Source organism: Mandrillus leucophaeus, unplaced genomic scaffold (assembly GCF_000951045.1).
Source record: "Mandrillus leucophaeus isolate KB7577 unplaced genomic scaffold, Mleu.le_1.0 Scaffold56, whole genome shotgun sequence".
Taxonomy (NCBI): domain Eukaryota; kingdom Metazoa; phylum Chordata; class Mammalia; order Primates; family Cercopithecidae; genus Mandrillus; species Mandrillus leucophaeus.
Window position 1 is genome coordinate 4,009,193 of NW_012106030.1, and position 16,835 is coordinate 4,026,027.

Below are 16,835 nucleotides of genomic sequence, written 5' to 3' on the forward strand. Positions count from 1 at the left end.
GGATGCTGCCCACCTGGATGGTAATTGCTTTTGGGCATTAGCACTGTTAGAGGTGCGTGGCTGGGGAGAGAGCAGTGTGGCCACCCATTTCATGCAACACTCTCCACACCATCATGGCATTGAAGGAAGGATTCACTAGGACCCTGTGTAACAATACACACGTGGTTGGGGTGAGGTAAGGTTCAGCCCCTCTGGTAGCTGTTGATAAAGGTTTTATTGCTGTTTCTAGCACCCTGCTCCTAAAACCCTTCTCTGACAATTTGGCCTGGTAGAACCCTGTGGACGGACCTGGTATCTGTGTTCTGTGTTGTCAGCCTCTAGATCATCACAGGATCACGGGAGATTGACTCCAAAAATTGTATCTTCCTCTGCCCATATTTGAATGAGAACCACGTGGAAAATATCATTTCTTCAAAAAATCCTTGGTTGCTTTTTTCTCTGCCTTTCAATAGCTATGTTTAGGAGCATTTTCTTTAACTCTACGTTTTGAAATAAGATGACAAATAAATATGCCGCCTTATAGATAAAACTAGACAAATAACAACACTGGATCTAGAGAAATGTTAGGAGAATCAATAATACAATTAACTGGATTCTTAGTTGTGAAGGTCTTCAGTTAAAATCTGTTCTTCGCAAAGACAGGTTGAACATCAGGGTCGTGTGTGTGTGTGTTTGAGAGCGAGAGCGAGAGCGAGAGCGAGAGAGAGAGAGAGAGACGCTGTCGTTCTCACTCAGCCTGGAGTTCATTGGTGCAATCCTGGCTCACTGTAGCCTTGTCCTCTTGGGCTCAAGCAATCCTCGTACCTCAGCCTCTTGAGTAGTTGGAGCTACAGGCGCGCACCACCAAGCCTGGTTTATTTATTGTGGAGATGGGGTCTCCCCTTGCTACCCAGCCTGGTCTCAAACTCCTGGGCTTAAGCTAGCCTTCTGCCTCGGCCTCCCAAAGTTCTCGGATTACAGGTGTGAGCCACCGCACCCAGCTGAAACGTAAGATTTTTTTTTTTGAGACGGAGTCTCGCGCAGTCACCCAGGCTGGAGTGCAGTGGGGCGATCTCGGCTCACTGCAAGCTCCGCCTCTATGTTGGCCAGGCTGGTCTCAAACTCCTGACCTCAGGTGATCCGCCTGCCTCGGCCTCCACAGTCTCGCGCAGTCACCCAGGCTGGAGTGCAGTGGGGCGATCTCGGCTCACTGCAACCTCCGCCTCCCAGGTTCAAGCCATTCTCCTCCCTCAGCCTCCCAAGTAGCTGGGGCGCCCGCCGCGACACCCGGCTAATTTTTTTTTTTTTTGCATTTTTAGTAGAGACGGGGTTTCACCGTGTTAGCCAGGATGGTCTCGATCTCCTGACCTCGTGATCCGCCCGCCTCGGCCTCCCAAAGTGCTGGGATTACAGGCGTGAGCCACCGCGCCCGGCCTGAAACCTAAGTTTTTAATGAAAGCTGTGATGCTTACCAAGGATTAAGTGCCAAATCCCTGTGTAATTATTTTTAACCCAGATTTAGACTAAAATTACAGAAAATGAGAGAAAAATTAGGAGAGTAAGTACAAAATCCTGAAGTGATCCTAACAAAAGCAAATCTGTATTTGGTTGAAATTCTAAGATAGGTAAACATGAGTCTTTCAGGAGAATTGCTTGAAAAGAAAAGTTGTTCAGGAGCAGATGCTTCCAACTTTTCTTTTAATACAGCTCATTTCATTTTTCTTTTGGTCACCCTAAAATGGTGAAAGGTTTCCTCATAGCCAAGTGGAATCTTTTTTATTTAAACTCTCCTCAGAAAGTTTTCTGTGTATATGCAAAGTTTTCTGTGTATTTGGACTTGTTTGTGTCTGGTCCTCTTGGAGATTTTTGAAATCATCAAAAACGCTTATATCATTGACAATGTTTACTATCTTTAAACAATAGTTTACTTTTTTTTTTTTAAATTTTTTTGACAGGTGACATGTTGGAGCATGGGCCTGAGAAACAGTATAGCTAGAAGGGGAATTGAGTGTGAGACACTGGAATCAGGCTGCTTGGATTCTGGTCCTGGCTCCACTGTACACTAAGGCTGCAACCTTTGTCTCTCTGTGCCTTGGTTTCTCCTTAAGTAAAATGGAGTGAATAATAATAATACTACCTGCTGCATAAGTTCTTTGTGAAGAGGTTAGAACAGTACCAGGTACATAATAAGTATTAAATAAGTGTTAGCCATCGTTGCTAAATAAATTAGTAACAAATAAATGTTAGCTATTGTTTTTAGATTGTATTGTTTGAAAAAGTGTCTTCTCACTTTTGGCGGGTTTTTGGAGGAGGGAGAGAAAGGGAGGCGGAAGGGAGGCGTAAATCTGTGTTTCTAATATGTTCACTGGGTCATCTTTTACTGGACGATAGGATTTGACTGTTACGTGTTTTCATATGTATGCAGAAGCCTTGTTATTCCTCCCCTGCCCAGTCAGTGCCAAGCTCCTGAACACTCTGTCTGTTTTTGCCGCCTTGGAAACCTTCTAGCTTCATGTTCTCTACCAGAAGCTTGAAAACAACCAAAGAGAATATCTGGTTTACTCAACACCTTGAGTGGCTCTTTGACACAGAAGCTTATAGTGTTTAGGGTTCTAGGAAACCAAACACATGTATGCCAGTGTTTTTTTTATGGTTCTCAGTGGAGGGCTAAAAATATCAGACCCTACATACATGTTGGTGACATTGGATTTTTTTTTTTTGTCTTGGTGTTAAGTGATTAAAATCAGGTTATTAGTGAACCATAATTTATTTATAGAGTCAAATTCCACAGAACTCTATTTCATGCCATTACTGACCATGAAATTGGCAGTTTGATATTTTAGGATGACTTTTGCTTGTTAGATGTTTGTCTTTGGGATGTTTTAAGAACTGTGGCCCCTGTATAAGTCCGATCTCATCTCTGAAGTATTTCCAAGTTCTTCGGTTTAGAATTTTTCCTGATGGTTTGCCACTAAAATCAAAAGCTGTGATGTGTGTTTGAGAAATTCCACAATCTTCTCAGCCCTTAACCCCTGAATTCTTTCTCTAAATAGTTTCTCTAAACCTATATGACTTCAACTCCCATCCATAATGACTTCTAATCCATCTTCAGTCTAGACTGCTCCCATTTGCTCTGACCCCTCCAGAAGATATCTCGCCTGGGTTATAATACCACCCTCACCTCAGATTGAGGTGTCTTCAAAAGAGAATCCCTAAACTGGTTCTTCCTCCTTCCTTCCCAATGGCTCATTGGTGATATTCTTCTGCTTACTGAGGTGTGATCCCTAGCTATTCTTCACTTTTTCTTCTCCTTTATCCTTCTTATCCCCACAGTCATTGAAACCCTTTAAATTCTTCATTAGTACTCTTTTTCCCAATCATCTCCCTGGTCAAGAACTCGTGGCTTCATGCCTGTGTTAGCATAACAGCCTCCTAACCAGTCTCTATGATGTGGTTATTTAGTCCCATCTTTCCTTGGTAGCTTTCTGACTAAGCTTCTAAAGCCCATACTTTATTTTTCACTCCTGATTCAAAACTTACAGTGGTTCTGAGTAAAGCCCAGATTCCTCCATCAGCGTGTCTTCATTTGACTCTGCTCCTAATTTGTTCTCAGCATCTTCTACTCTGCAGCAGGAATTTCCTTTTTGTGTTTAGTGTCAAAACCACCATTACACCAGGCCCATTCTTTATTTGAATGCTTTAGAATCTCCTTCACTCCATTTCCACTCAGGTATCTCTCTGCCGTCCTTCAAGCTTCAGCTCAAGTCCTCCTGTCCTCCTTCATCTATACCTCTTCACTAAGAGACTCAGAACCTGCACTTTCTTTATCTCTCATTTCTTGCCTTGTGCAAACACGTGTTACCTGTCCATTTTGATAACTCCCTAAGGGCAGTTATTATGAATATTACTTAAGTTTCTATGTCACTCGGTATGATTTATATACCATAGTAGGTACTAAATAAGAGAATGTGGAGTAATCCTCTCCCAAAACTTGGGGAAGTCAACACATACACTGCCCTCCTTGGGATCCAGTGAGATGGTACATGAGGCAGCATTCATAGAAGGACTGTGCAAATGTAAGGCAATGTCATTAATTGTTGGGCACATTTGGGGTTTTTGATGATGCTGTCCTCTATTCCAGAATAGCAGTATGTGGTCAGGACTTTTCCTGAGCTTCGAAGTTTAATTGGAGACAACCGAAATGTGTTTCCAATAATAAGTCATAAAAAAAAGACTTCTATTTGCGCATATGTTTACTTGTTTATTTACATATTTTCCTAGGTCTTTTATTTTCTCACTGTGAATTTTTTTTTTTTTTTAACGTAACAGCTGACTAAGATAGAGGTGTTGTTTTTTGGTTACCTCTGCATTGCCATGATCTTTGTTATTGGGCCAAGAACCTTATTTATCTTAACACACACAATTGCTCGAGGACGGGGATTATATCATCATCCTTTGCATCTTTGAATTACACTGTGCTGCCTTCCCACATTGTCATGCCTACGAACTACCTAATCCAGAATGTCACATGTTGCTCCCTCTAAGCCATTTCCGTGTTTCAGCTAGTACCAGCCATGAAAAATCGTGGGTGAGAGCGGGGAGCTGCCTGCATTCTTCAATCGGGTAGCACTCTACACCTAAGCTCTTTGGTGAAGGCAGATATAGAATCTATAGCTGTAAGCGAAAACAAGTCATTTTCACATCTGATTAACATATATTTTCTTCCCCAGAAAAACCTATATCTTCATTAATTTTTTTTCCTCATCCTTTTTACCCAGGTAGTTGATATCAGTGAACATATTGGTCTTTTTTTCCTCTTTATAGGATCTGCATTTACTGCTCAGCCACAACTAATTTGATGCCCTCTGCAGATTTAAAATGTGTGCCTTCTTTTCCATCACCAAGTCATCCCTGGGTTACTACTGAACATCTTTTTCAATTCCCCCCGACCCATGGATGGCTGTTCTCCACTGTCTATTTCACCAGATGTCCTCAAAACAAACAGACAGAAGAAGGAAGTGGCTAATGGTAAGAATTTTTTCTCCCTCTAGAAAATTTTTAATGCATTTACTTTAAAGTGTTGGAGATGTGAGGTTTTTCTTGTAAGTAGGTAATATTAGTGTAGTTCAAACATTTGGTTTTTAGGATATCAAAATTTTAGGAAGCTTCGTTGGGTCCTTTCATAGTCATGAATCAGAAAAAAGTTGAAAGAGTACAGTACAGATAACTTTTTCAAACGTTCAAACATTTACGACATTCTTCTGGTTTCAGATCCCAGTGCTCTCTACCTGTCACTCCTGGCATGACCCACCCACACACCAGCTCAATAGAGCCAGAGACAAACTCATTCTGCCTGTTTTAACACTTTTTCCTTTGAGTTTTGTGCTTCAAAGATCGTTGTTCTCATTTCCCTGCTGTCCCCTGCTCCCCAATCACTCATTCCCTATCCAAGCAGTTTGCCATGCCTTCCAAATATTTCTCTAATTCACCCCCATTTCCCCATTCTCCTATCTGGCCCCGATCATCTCCAGCCCTGGCTGGTTCAGTCACCTTCTTACTGGGCTATCTAGTCTACCATGGACAGTCCCTACTGCTCCCACCCTTCTCAAGTGGATCTCCTTATGTTATTTTTGTTATTGACTGAAGAGCATATTTTAAGATTTCATGCCCCATCTATCTCTTTACCGTAATCTTCCCACACCTGTACTCCATGATGTCTTTGATTTGGTGGTCTAGTTCTGGTCCAGTTCCTGAATCAGTGCTGATTGAGGCAGGGTACAGGTAAACGTTTTCCATTGTCCCCTCATCTCTTCCCCTATCCAATGGGCACTTAAAATGAAAATGACTATCCTACCAGAAATTTGGTGGCCCAGTAATGACCTCTGGGTTGCTGTGTCTCTCCTGTTGTTCCCACTACTATTCAGACCCACTTTCCTTCCCCGACATGTCATCATTTGGTGGCTTCTATTTATAGTTCTTCCAGCCACCTTGTATTAACCTAGTCTAGGATTATACCTGGGTTTCTGTTCCTAAATTTTGACTAGTTACTCAGGTTAATAATCTTGTCTTCCTCCAAAGTGGCAGCTTAGACTTCAATTTCTTCTTGACAGTTGAGGTGCCTTTCATCTGAATTCTTTTTTTTTTTTTTTTTTTAAAGATGGGATCTTGCTCTGTTGCCCAGGCTGGAGCACAGTGGTACAATCATAGCTCACTGCTGCCTCGAACTCCTGGGCTCCAGCAGTCCTCCTACCTCAGCCTCCTAAGTAGCTGGGACTATAGGCGTGCACCACCATACCTGGCTAATTGTTATTTTTTGTTGAGATGAGGTCCCGCTTTGTTGCCCAGGGTGGTCTCAAACTCCTGGCCTCAAACTACCCTCCCACCTTGGCCTTCCAAAGTGCTGGGATTATAGGCATGAGTCACTGCTCCCAGCCTGAATGATTCTTATCAAGACTGGTGATGGTGGCACCCAAGAACAGCTGGGGGTGACTCTTTGTTCACTGTGTGTATTGAATTCCTCTGGCTGCTGTAGCAAATTACCACAAACTTGGTGCCGTAAAACAACAGACATTTAGGTTTTGACAGGGCTGAGCTCCTGCCAGAGGCTCTGGGGCAGAATCTGTTCCTTGTCTCTTCCAGCTTCTGGAAACTGCTGACATCCCTTGGCTTGTGGCCGCATCACTCCAATATCTGCCCCCTCCATGGCCACATTGCCTTCCTGTCTTCCATCTGTGGTCAAATCTGCCTCTGCCTCCCTCTTAGAAGCATACATGTAATGATGTTTAAGGCCCAACTAGATAATTCAAAATAATCCCCCCATCTCAAGATCTTCAACTTCATCACATCTGTAAAGTCTTTGCATAGAAGGTAACATTTACAGGTCCCAGAGATTAGGACCTGATATATTGGTGGCCATTATTCCATGTACTACACTGTCCACCTAGGTTGGGCCTGCTACTTCTCCTGGAAGTCCCACTCCTGACCACTTCTGAGTCATGGTTCGGTGCACCATGCCTTCCTGCTTCTCTGCCTCTTTATCTTCCTCACCTCTACCTACAGAACTCGCCTTAGCAATGCTGTCAGTTTCCCCAAGGTCTGTCTCAGGCCCAGGGGCCAGGGCTACCTCCTGCTCCTGCTGCTTCTCTTCCTGTACACTTGCCTCCTCCTCTTTTATTGAGTTGTAGAAAATACCAAGTCTCTTTTCAAAAATCTCATCCTGTGATGCTCCCTTCCTCACAAAGACCTTGTTGCAATCCAGGCCCTTCCAGGCTATCTGCATTGTGTGACACTTAACTCGGACATACCTAGACATGCCTTGAGATGTGGGCTGCCATTTATTTATCTAAAATGCCCCTTCCCCTTGCTCTGTATTGGGTGAAATATTGTACATTTTGCAAGGTCTTGTTTAAGTGTCAAATTCTCTGAGACTTTTCTAAGCCTCTCTCCCTCCTTTTTTCCATACAGAATCAATTACATCTTCTCTCTGTTCTTCCTTAGCACTCTGTTTATACTTGACTCAAACCCTTCCCACGTTGTGTTATACTTTATTTTGTCTCTGTCTCTCCTTGCTAGACTTTGAGTTTCATGAGAACCAGGAAAAGGATATTATTCATCTTTTAAATTTTAACCTGATGTGTAACTCACAATACACCTTTGATATAATAATATGTGTTTAATTAATTGATTAATTTGAATTTTAAACTTTTCATAATTCAGAATATCTTAGAATAGATGAACATTTAATAATTTTTCTCTTGATTTCTTTATGGACCCAAGAGTAATTATTTTCCTTAGGTGGCTATGTACAGTCAAGCATGGCTTTTGTTTTCAGTACAAATTAATTAAAAATACTGTAATTTATGCATTCTCTTCTTTACATTTTGTTCACTGTGGGGGTTATTACCCTTACCCCTCTAGAGAGCCAATTTACTTTATTTTATTTTATTTTTGAGATGGAGGTTTGCTCTGTCATCCAGGCTGGAGTGCAGTGTCTTGATCACAGCTCACTGCAGACTTGACCTCCTGGACTCAAGCAATCCTCCCACCTCAGCCTCCCAAGTAGCCGGCACCACATGTGTGTGCCACCATGCTTGGCTAATTTTTAAAATTGTTATTGTTTGTAGAGACAGGGGTCTCCTTGTGTTGCCCAGGCCGGTCTCAAACTGGGCTCAAGCGATCCTCCCTCCTCAGTTTCCCAAAGTGCTAGGATTACAGGCATGAGCCACTCTACTTGGCCCAATTTACTTTAATGTGAGATTTTTCTAAACCTTAAAGGCTACCAGTGTAATGTTGTCACTTGATTGTCTTCTTATAGATGCAGACTTTTAAGCAAGAATTAGGAATGTTATCTGTGAGGATTGCTTCTTTTCACTTACTGGTGCTCTACTGAAACGATACTATTTTCCTTCCTTTTCCTGGGTGTCTTGTCTGAGTAGATGTGAATGTCAGAGTTATTTTCCCTGCCTTGTCACTGGAATCTGCAGCCAGTCTCCCTGATTGTGAATGCATCGATGCTGTACAGCTGGCGTCTGTTTCCTATTTCTATAGCCATGAGTCTCTCAGGGCTTTTGTAGAGGGTACGGGTGTTTTATTACATTGCATGTCTTATATTTATGAGAAACTCAAAGGGCTTTGAGGATTTTCTTTTCTGGTGTCTAATCTTCTAACAGCTCTCTGAGGTAGGTAGCAAGAAGTGTTATCTCCATTTTGCAGATGTTATAACAGAGGCATAGCACAACTTGATGTAGGCCCCACAGCAAATCAAGGGCTGAGTGGAAAATGTCCCCCCCAGTCTTTCAACCTCCATTTCAATGCACTAGTTGCCAGACAAGTTAATTTTAATTTTTAAAACCTCCGTCCATTTTGGTTTTGCGTGAAATGTTATTGTCAGCATTCAGGTGGTAGCAGTGCTCCAGTTTTAGTACTACCTTTCCCATCTTCTGCATCCTTCTAGAATCCCTTCTTGCTTGTCACACTCACTCGCACACACTCATAAGTGTGTCTGTCTTTTTATGTGTGTATGTATATATGTAAATAAAGAAAATAAAAATATATACTCTTTCTTTAAAAAGTTTATATACAACATTAGGTTCTGCAGAGGTCTGGGGACTACTTGGTCTGGGGACTATATGCAAATATGATATTTCTGTATTAGCAGCATATCTGATACTTTCCAACTAGTTTTTTTTTTTTTTTTTTCTTGTCAACCGAACATACTCTGTAGATATTAGTTGTATGCATGGAAACATTTAAAAATATAACCAACCTGGGCAATATAGTGAGACTGCACCTCTACAAAAAAATAAAAAATATTAGCAGGATGTGGTGCCACATGCCTGTGGTCTCAGCTACTTGGGAGGCTGATGTGGGAGGATTGTTTAAGCCTAGGAGTTGGAGGCTGCAGTGAGCTGTGATCTCACCACTGCACTCTAGCCTGGGCAACAGAGCAAGACCCTGTCTCAAAATAAATTTAAAAAATATATATATATATATAAAACCTATGACAATGGGAGACCTAAGAAATACTATAAAATTGGATATCAGATACTATTAATAAGTGAAATAAATGTTTTTACTGAGGTAATTCCTATATGCAAATTATGGTGTCCTCAAAGTGAGCTCATACTGTAACTTTCACATACTTTCCCTCAAATGTGAAGATTTTTTTCTTCTCTCAGAGGATGGTTAATGCCTTTTTGTAAATTTAAAACTGTACTGTAAATGTCAGTTCCTGATCAGATTTGCCTGAGTCTTTAAAGGGAACACGACAAGGGGCTTTGTGTCTGCTGTGTAGGGTGTGTGTGGTAAGGTTTCTTCTTCCTTGTGGCTGAATTTGGAATGCCTGCTCTTTCACCAAGTGCCATTAATTACACTATTGCTCTCAGAGCACTGAACTGCCTAGCAGGGACTTTCTCCCCACGTTCTGGAGTCTCTGGGGCAGTTTCCATTCATTGCTGTGGGTGGTGGTGAGGCACAGGCTCTGCCCAGGCCGCCTGCCTGGAATCCGCCTGGAGACTTCTCTGTGATTTCCCTAAGCTGGGAGAGGGGATTTGGAGCACCTGGTGGGGGGATGCAGCTTGCCACCCTCGTCTTCGTCAGCCTCTCCCCTCCACCCCCTGCACTTGGGAGCACCACCCGGCAGCAGTGTTTTTGTGTTTTGAAGCCTTTTGGAGCCGCTGGAATGGAGGCCACCCAGAGCTTCTGTGAGCAGCTGTAGCGGCGAATCTCCTATTGGCCAGAGCAGAGAATGTTCTTACTTATCTCCATTGAGCATGGGTGGCCGTGATCCCTCAGGATAATGCAATTTCTCACTGTCTGGAGGTGGAAGCTATTGTCCCGCTCTCCAGCTTGTTGTTTGAAGCCGTTTTGTAAGGCTTCCGGCTTCTGCTGACTCACAGACACACACAGAAAAACTCCCTTACTGGCTTGCTCGCTCCCAAGGCTTTTGAAATGGCTAAGGAGATAAGAAACCTCCCCCCTGCAAGGAGGTAATAGCTTAAATAGTAAGTAGAAAGAACTGTTTTGTACATGTCCACAAAGTCTGAGAAACTTCATCTTCCTCTTTCACTGTTAACTCCGTTTCCTTCCTTGTCCCTTACTCCCCTCTTCAAAAGTTTTGGGCTGAGCCACAGGCCTAAATGTGGTTTGCATATGATTTTACAGAGGCCCAATTCACATCTGGGGACTTTTTCCGATTAACAAGTTGAAGGATGCCATCTTTGTTTCCCCTATGGAAAATTGCCATTTATGATGAACATTTTATGAAGAAGCCTTCGTCACTTACCTCTCCCACTTGTGATAAACTGTGATTAAAATGTATGAAGAACTTGATTCATGGTGTGTGCACCTGGGCTCTTTGTGGAGTCTCTCTTAGCAATATGCCGTGAGAACAGACTGGCAGTTGATGGATTTCTAAAGCAGAAAATCAAGCTTATTCACAATAGAAGCTTATAGTTTTAAAAACCACATGGATAAGAGGACTGTAGTTTTGCAAGATTTGGCAGGCATCAATGAACCCAGTAGCCACAGTGACCGAGACTGAAAATGTAGAAGGCTAGCTTTCCTTCTTAATTACTTTTAAACTACGTTAGCAAATTCTCAGGGTCAGTGTGAGAGTGATAGTTTCAATGCTTGAGTATAGTGATATTTTTGTCTCATAATAATTTTCGTATGTTCCCATTGCATAAAATAGGTCTTTTTATTAATTAGGAGGAAGGGAGTGTGTAGAAAGCATTCTTACGTGGTAGCATGTGTGAACTTCTTATAATTAGCAACATGTCCTCATTGAGCACTTAGAAAAATCCAGTGATATAAATCCTCTATTTTGTGTCGTCACTATTTGCCCAACTAAATAAATCATTTAACTGATAACATTCTCACCTTTCTCCGTGATATTTTAGAATAATATCAATGTACAAAAATAGTCTCTGTCCTTTCATTGTCATCAGTTTTATGAAAATACTGCCAAAGAGCTGGAAAACAAAATTTTCTCATGTGTTACAACACAGGTCCCCTGGGCCACTGGGCCTAATTTGTTCTTAATAATTTTCAAAAGAGACTCTGTCCTTTAGCTCCCCAGAAATATCCAGGGTGTCCTAAAGAAAGCTGCAGCCTGATACAGAAACTTTGCCAACTTCTAGGAAATGGAAGGTTCTGGAAAGTAGATCATGTTTCCCTCTGGTAGGAAAAATGTAAGTTTTAGACATGGGTGGGGGTGGTGTTGTGTTTGTGTTAGACATATATGTATGTATACAGCTGCTAGTGCAAAAATCACAAACCTTTCAGATTCCCTAAGGGTGCAGCCCTTGTGCCTTGAATGCAGATTGTAATAAATAGAAGCAGTCTCTGTCTGGAAATGCCGGACATCTCTGTTTGAGTTAGAGCTCTTGTTCCCGGCCTCAGGGGATTAAGACAGAGGGTTGTTTTCTAGCTTGCCCTAGAGCCCCTGAGCCTTTGTGGATTGGCATAGTTGCCTTTCTGTGTGTACAGAATCTTGCCTCCAGCCTCCCACAGTGTGGGGAGAGAGAATAGGGAGAAGTGAGAGAAGGGAGATAAATTATTCAGCTTCTGCGAAATGTCAGGCACTGTGCTGGGGACTGTACATACATTTCACGGAAAAGTAAGTCTTTTATAAATATGGCAATGTACAGCTTCAGAGACGGGATTTTGGAGCCAGACTGCTGAAATCAATCCTGGAAAAATCATTTGCCAGGATTCAAATGATAACTTGGCCACTTTCGAGGTATAGGACTACCTGGTGCCTCAGTTTCCCCATTTGTAAGGTAGGGATAGTATCAGAACTAACCTCAATTGTTTGTTGTTGAGATTAGATTATAAAGTACTTAGAAGAGTGCCTGGCATGCAGTGATAAATAAGTGTTACATGAAAGGAATGGAAAACAGAAGTTAATCCGCTTGCCCAGTTCAGCTAGCAAGTAGCTGGGGCAGGATTTGAATCTGGGGCTGTTGGCTTAAAAGAGATAATTTTTTGCCTGGGGAACATGGTAAAACCTCGACTCTACAAAAAGTACAAACATTATCCAGGCATAGCGGTGCGCACCTGTAGTTCCAGCGACCTGGGAGGCTGAGGTGGGAGGATGGCTTGAGGCTGGGAGATGGAGCTTGCAGTGAGCTGTGATTGTGCCACTGCACTCTAGCCTGGGGTGACAGAGGGAGAAGCTGTCTCAAAAAATAGAAATAGAGAGAGATACGATCTTCTTACCTTACCGTAACACCATACTTTCTTTTCTTCCTAGCTACATTTGAGGTGGTACCTTGAGTCAGTTCTCTCCATTCTTCCCCACCTTACCTGATCAGGGGTGGTTGCTGTATCAGTGCAGTTTTCCCTATTCCTGGCTCTTGTAGAGACGTTGTAGGACCAGGACTCAGAGCTTAAACATTTAACATCTTTCGTGCAGACAGGTGATAATAGCTTCTTTCCCCCAAACCACTTTGGGGTTGAACTAACCATTTTAGTTGCATGGTCAATCTTTTGGGCTGGAATAAATGATCTTTTGTTCTTTCTTATAGTTATTTGATGTGTTGGTTCTTTTCTTCCCTCAAAAATAGAAGCATCCAGTGAGCAGCCTCAATGTCATGTACTTCCTATTGTACTCACCCAAGCAACTCTCTGCTGAGCACATTGGTAGCACCTCATGGGCATTTGAATGGAGGAAGAGGTCATCATATTAAATGGCTTTTCCCTGTCTTTAGACATAAAATGCCATGGGGCAGCATTTTTCTTTTTCATGGTGGCAGGATCAAGAGTATAGAGTCTGGATTTGGAGATCTTTGACGTGTGCTTTGCTTCATCTGGCAATTTCTGCTGGGATTTCCAGTTGTAAGCCCATGTCCCTCTATCCTGCGATCCCTCTAAATGTGTGGAGTTGGCTTGAACCTGTGTATCTTATGCCAACTTTCCTCTCTTAAGAAATGCTGCTAAAGAGGTAGAACATATTTACAAAGTCCTTAGCTGTGATGATGAAGAACATAACATTTGGTCTCCAGTAAAGAAAATAAAAAAGGGATTTGATTACTTTTGCCCCAGTCCCACCTAATTCACCTACACATGTCCAGTTTACTTTGGACGGGAGTTTTCATTAATGTTAAAATGTACGTAAACTACAGTGGGGTTTTTGACTAAGGACACAGGGTCTCTAAGGCAAGACAACACTATTAATAGAATGTGGATGTGTGTGGTTTATTTTTGTTTTCAAAATGGAAATGTTTCTTCGGGGTTTTGGCATGCTCTTTGATATGTTGAAAGATGAGAAAACATCATTTGGGAAACTCAGCACTTCTACCATATTAGGAAATTTACAGTGCTTCAGATTTCACATTTAATGTTTTAATTGCCTGGTTTGGTAATAGAAAAATGTCAAGCTTCTCTCTTTCATTTGGAGTTACCACCACGTTTTTTTTCCCCTCTTTGCAGTGATGGGCTGTTGCCAGCTTTTACTTCCTGCCCCAGTCCCAGCATGGACTGAGTATTTGCTCTGAGAAAGCAGTTCCTCACATGTCATCTGAAATGAGTATCATGTGGACTTCTGACATACCGGTTTAGCCTTTTTTTGTGTGATATCACATATGCAGTCATTTCCTGTGGTGCTTGTAAATATCCTAAATATACAACTGAAATCGAATTGTCTTTTTGAAACTTTTTGTTTTTGAACAGAGGGTGCTATTCTGAACATCACATAAAGTACAGAAGAAGTCAAAGAAAACACTACCATTCTGATCTGAGAGCAATCTTTAGGAAAAGCCTGTACATTAGGAGAGAGACAGACACGCATGGAAACAGAGAAACACACACACAGATCAAGGCAGAGAAAGACACACAGAAATGGAGACTGAGAAGGAGAGAGGAGGGTGGAGTTGTATTTTCTGTGAAATGTAGGCCTTTTGGAAGAATCAAGACCCAAAATAGGGTTGAAATTTACTCTTCTTGTAAATATACTTTCCTACTGAGGAAACAATGATGAAAGAACTTCCAGAAGTAATTTTTTGCGGACAATAAAATGTGGAGGGAAAAATCCTGTACATCATCTTTACTGTCATACATTGTCACAAGATTTAGAGGGGAAATGTGCTCTTATCTGGGGAATTAGGACTCTTGCTAAGCAGCTGAGGACAGATATTTTCACTTTCCGTGCACAGTTATCTCCAAACAATGTTTGCAATTAAAATAGTTATTTCATTTTTCAATATCCAAATATAATTTTTAACTATATAGTAAGTCATACTTAGTATAGAAAATTTGGAAAATACAGAAAGACCTCCAGTCAAAAATAAAAATAACCTGCAATCATATAATCTAGAGGTAATTTGAGTGTATTTCCTTTTAGAATGTGTTTCCATATGCTTAGGTCTATATGTATTTTTTATATAAGTGAAATTGCACTGTAGGTACATTTTAGATTCTTCATTTCTCTCTATAACAATAAACATGATATCTAATGGTTACATTGTGATTCTTGGTAGGACTGTATCACAATTCATTTTACCGTTTCCCTGTGGGTTTTCTTCTTCACTAATTACGTTGGTAGTGATTTATGGGTTAGGTTAAGAAATGCTGTAAAGAGGATCTTTGGGTGTGAATAGTTTTTCTGAATACCTGATTATTTTATCAACTTATGTTTCTATATAAGAATTACTGTGTCTTTTGAAGGACTCCTTTGTACATTGCTAAATCACTTCCCAGAAAAGTTGTATGCTTTGAACTTTAACATTTCAGATGCCTCATCTTTCTTACCTGAGACTATACTGATCCGCTTTTAAGACCTCCTTCATCTAACGTGAAAAATAATACTTTATTTGTTACTTTAACTTTCATTCTTTGTGAATTATTTGTTTTATTGGAACTTTTATTGTTATGTTTTATTGGTTATTTACTTATTGGCTGCTGTAAATTGTCTACAAGTGCCTTTTCTGTATTTCTACTGGGATTTTAATGATGACTGTGTAGATTAGTGTGACTTCTTATTTATTCAGGTTGTTAACTCTTGTTTGGCTTACTTCCTTTTTTACACATACAGACATTTAAAATCTAATTTTTATCTAGCGATAAATGCTTTGTAACATCATTTTTCTTTCCTTTCCCTTGATTTTTTTTTATCTTCTCTTAATTTTTCTCCCTCTGAAATGCCCTTCAGATTTCTTTGCTTCTCAGTCTTATCTCTCCACTTCTCCACCATCTTTTCCCCAGACTACTTTTCCAAACTCACTTCCTGCCACGATTCCAACCAAGTCTTGCTTCATCTGGATTTCTCCACTTTTCCCCTTACGCACAGTTTTGCTTTCAGTGATTTCTGTTACCTGCGGTCAACCATGGTCTGAAAATATTAAATGGAAAATTTCAGAAATAGACAATTTGTAAGGGTTAAATTGTGTGCCATCCTGAGTAATGTGATGCAATCTCACGCCTTCCCGTGCCGTTCCTGCTCTGGATGTGAATTATCCCCTTGCCAATGTAGCCACCGTATACACTCCCTGTCCATTAGTCATTTGGTAGCCATCTAGCCGTGAAATGGAAAAAACGTAGTGCATATGGCATAGGAGTTGGTACTGTGTTTCTGTTTCAGGCATTTACAGGTAGTGTTATCCCCCGTGGATAAGGGAGGGCCACTGTACCTGGCAAATTCCACTTCCAGCTCTGTGTATGTGTTTCCCTTGACATACTATCGCAGGTTCTTCTTTCTCTTTTATGACAGAGCAGGTATGTCACCTCTTTCATCAAACCTTCCTTCACTTCAGCATGTGGTGATCCGTCCTTGCTCTGTTTTCAGTGCTCATTTTGCACTTTTTGCACACTAATTTATATCTTTAGTTATACCTTCATGTGTGTATGTTTTGACACCCTATGTAGGCTGCCAGGTCCTTGTAAGCACAGGTGCTATCTGTCTAATTTCTCTGTAAGCCTTATCCCCACCTTGGGCACCAACCAGAAATACTTAGGACAGTGCTCCATGCATGAGACAACGAGACACTTAGCAATATGTTGTTGACTGATGACTCTCGTGATACTTACTTTTTCCATCTTATTTCTTCTTTTCTCCTTCTGTCTCTCCCCTCCCCTCCTCTCCCCTCCCCTCCCCTACCTTCCTCTTCCCTACCCCCTCCCTCCCTCCCTCTTCCTTCCTTTCTTTTTTTTTGACAGAATTTTGCTCTTTTTGCCCAGGCTGGAGTGCAATGGCACGATATTGGCTCACTGCAACCTCTGCCTCCCGGATTCAAATGCTTCTCCTGCCTCAGCCTCATGAGTAGCTGGGATTATGCATGCACCACCACGCCTGGCTAATTTTGTATTTTTAGTAGAGACAGGGTTTCACCTTGTTGTCCAGGCTGGTCTGGAACTCCTGA

The 16,835-nt window shown here is 41.5% G+C and overlaps 1 long non-coding RNA gene across 2 annotated transcripts in view; it reads left to right on the forward strand.

Annotated features, from left to right (window-relative positions):
* LOC105552489 overlaps positions 1-16,835 on the forward strand; it is a 562,990-nt gene that overhangs the window by 391,300 nt on the left and 154,855 nt on the right. For both annotated transcript variants that reach the window (XR_001008022.1, XR_001008021.1), the window contains exon 7: positions 4,804-5,007. This is a non-coding gene — a long non-coding RNA (uncharacterized LOC105552489). The remainder of the gene's footprint in view (positions 1-4,803; positions 5,008-16,835) is intronic.